Below are 3,762 nucleotides of genomic sequence, written 5' to 3'. Positions count from 1 at the left end.
CATGGTGACAACCAAGAAGATTATTGTGGACTTGTACAAAAATGGGCAAAACAAACACCAGACTCCCTCTGTGGGCACTGAGGTAGTAGAGAGGGTGACCGTGACCGAGGACCTGTCCTGAGACCTTCACACTGTCTCAGCTGTGGGGAAGACCCAACAACACATTTACTACTTGAGGAAACTGAGAAGCACCAACATCCCCAGTCCAGTGATGGTGAACTTCTACAACTGTGCCATCAGAAGTCTTCTGACATGTGGATTTTTCGTGTGGTTCTCCTGCTGCGTAAGGCCGACCTACACGCTCTCCAGCGGGTGGTAAAAACAGATCAGTAGCATCTACATCACTGACGGGGGCGTGACGACACCACCCTGCTCATCACCTTTTCCACCTGCTGCCCTCAACTAGAAAGTACAGGTCCATAGAGTCCAGAAGAACCAGACGGAGCCACAGCCTGTATCCCCCGAGTGTGAGGCTGCTGAACACTGCCCCCTTCCCCTCTCTGCCTTTCTCCCATGGACAATAACTACATCCTCCAATAAAAGAACACTGAACTGGACTTTGTGTTGTTGTAGTATTACATATGTATGTACTGCTCTGAATGTAGCATTGCACTTTACATCAAAACTCTGCAGTGTCTGATGCTCTAAATAAAATGACAATAAAACAAGATGACAATAAAGTCTCTTGAATCTGAAATAAGTACAGATAATATTCTAAATCTATCCTCATCGTCTAGAATATTCATAGTATATTTATAATATGAACTATTTAACACTACATGATAGTTGCAGTTTTAGCATGTCCCCACTAACAGTTACTTAGTTAATCCATTCATCTTGTGATTATTCTTCAATTAATCATTTGGTTGTTGAGAACGTGAAGGCTTCTTCTACTTCAGTCTCCCTCCAAAAGGGAGGGACAGTTTCATTTCAGTACAAACATGTCTTTCTGCAAGGAGAATTGTAAGTGTGGTTTTAACTTTCTATTACCACGGAATCATGCAGGTGACATGCCACCTCCAGAAAATTCGATCCTGCACTATGAAAGGAAAATAAAGCATGATGGGTAATATGGTTTGTTAATGAATTGCTTAGCGAGCAAAGACCCAAAGTCAATGCCCTGCACCCAACCATTCCTACAGTTCATATATACATACAATACATGTGCAAAATGTTTTCAATCTTCTGAAATAGTGAACATTTCAATGGAAATTGGTGTGGAAAGTAATGACTGCATAGTCAAATGTGTGAAGAAATGGATCATTCATAATAAGACATGTAATCAACGCTCGCTCTGTGCCCAACCTTTAGTATCCAGATATTTACAACCACTTCATTCATTCAACATCGTCCTACACCACCTCAGAACTGAATTAAGGGGGTATTCCGTGCTGGTACACTGGCAAGAAAGACTTTTGGTATATATCATTTCATTTAGTGTAAATCCCTTCTTCGTTTGTGTGGAGCTGGTCCCTCTCCAGAAATGAAATGTTGACTGCACAGACGACTGAACTCAGTGGCTCCGCCCGCTCTTTTTATGTCGCTCTCCACGTCTGTTTGGGATCTTTATCAGCCGGGATCTGATAGAAAGATACTTTGGCCTCCTTCTTTAGCAGATTGATTGGATGACAGAACATCCAACAGCAACACAGCTCAAAACCATAGTTATTCAATTGAAATGTTATCACACACAAATACTACACGTTGGTCCAGATGGATAGTTTGACTCCAATATGGCGACATAAACACCAGGTCACCCGGTTTTGTGACGTACACGCAAAACCTTAATAGACAACCATGGGATGATTAGGGAATGAGAGGAAGCTGTAAGAAAAGGAGGGAGGCGGCAAAAGGAGGAGCGGAACAGACTGGGAAACAGAGCTGGACTGGTGAAAACATGTCAACAAAAGGCAGAACTGTGACAATATGATATTTTCTTTTTTTGTCATAATATTTTTTATTGAGCCAAAGAGAGCACAATTCAAATTGTACAGCATTAACAGCGCTCAATACTTTTTGTTATATTAAAGTTAAAATAAAAATAAATTTCACAAACTGAGAACAAATATAGTAACCGACTGTAGATTTGGGGATGTTATTCACATAGTTACAGATTCCAAAAAGTCAATAAAAGGTTGCCACACTTTCCTATATGACACTAGTTTATCCTTCAATAAATATCGTATTCTCTCTAGATGTAAAATGTTAACAAGGTCTCGTAGCCACATTTTACAGCTTGGTACTGATGGCCCCTTCCATGACATTAAAAGTAATTTCTTGGCATTAATAAGACAATAAGAAATGAACTGCTTTTGGGCTGATGTCAGATTATTAAATGCTTCTGATGTACCAAGGATAATTAACAAGGGTTCCGGCAATAATGTCATCTTAACAATCTGCGATATTGTGTTAAACACATCAGACCAGTAGGCGGCCACTTTTGGACATGAGAAAAATGCATGGTATAACGTTGCATCAAGGGACAGACATTTATCGCGAGCCGAAGAGACACTGGGGAAAATATTATGGATTTTCACTTTGGAGTAGTGAAGCCTATGTATAATTTTAAATTGTATGAGACAGTGTTTTTGCATTATTGGAGCATGAATATATAGATTTGAGGCAGTCTTCCCAGATGTTAACAGGAATCTGAATACCCATATCCTTCTCCCAACTTTCTTTGTATTTGTTGGAAGATGGAGAGGAAATTGTTAATAATTTGTTATATATGCAAGAAGTAAATTTGTAATCATTTGGAGAAGTATTTAAGCAATCATCAATTGGAGACTGTTGTTCTTTTTCAAAGGATGTCAGAAGTTTTCGTGCATAATCCCTGATCTGTAAATATCTAAAAAAATTGTTGCTGTGTAGATTATACTTCCTTTGTAATTGTGCAAAGGAGGCAAATGTCCCGTCTCCCAACTTCTCCCAACTTTCTTTGTATTTGTTGGAAGATGGAGAGGAAATTGTTAATAATTTGTTATATATGCAAGAAATAAATTTGTAATCATTTGGAGAAGTATTTAAGCAATCATCAATTGGAGACTGTTGTTCTTTTTCAAAGGATGTCAGAAGTTTTCGTGCATAATCCCCGATCTGTAAATATCTAAAAAAAATTGTTGCTGTGTAGATTATACTTCCTTTGTAATTGTGCAAAGGAGGCAAATGTCCCGTTAATATATAAATCTCGAATACAATGTATCCCTAAGCCCTTCCAATTGTCAAAGGATGAGTCAAAATTGGATGGGACAAAGGAGGGATTTTTTGCAATTGGCAGAGAGAGGAGAATTGATTTGAAGGTAAAATGTGATTTAATTTGTTTCCAAGTTCGAATTAAATTAAATATAATTGGATTTTTACTGTACAATGATTTGTCTATGGGGGATGGTGAAAGTACTATGGCTGCAGGAGAGTATGGATGACAGTCTTCCAATTCTATAGTTAACCAGGTAGGATGAGTATCTGGAACTTTAGTGAAAAAGCAAATATTCTTAAAGGTGCATGCCCAGAAATACATAATGAAATTTGGGAGGGATAGACCCCCAGTCAGTTTAGATTTAGTCAAATATTTCTTAGCTATTCTAGGAGTTCTATAGTTCCACAGGAAAGGTTGAATGATTGAGTCAATTTTCTTAAAAAATGACTTTGTTAGGAATTCGGGAATATTTTGAAAGAGATATAAAATCTGTGGTAAAAAAATCATTTTAATTGCATTTATCCTCCCGACAAGTGAGATTGGCAGGGTTTTCCAAAATTCTATTT

This window comes from Boleophthalmus pectinirostris, unplaced genomic scaffold (assembly GCF_026225935.1).
Source record: "Boleophthalmus pectinirostris isolate CB_2022bp ecotype Guang Dong unplaced genomic scaffold, ASM2622593v1 HiC_scaffold_850, whole genome shotgun sequence".
Taxonomy (NCBI): Eukaryota; Metazoa; Chordata; class Actinopteri; order Gobiiformes; family Gobiidae; genus Boleophthalmus; species Boleophthalmus pectinirostris.
The sequence above is the reverse complement of the archived record's forward strand: the minus strand, read 5'-3'. Positions refer to the sequence as shown.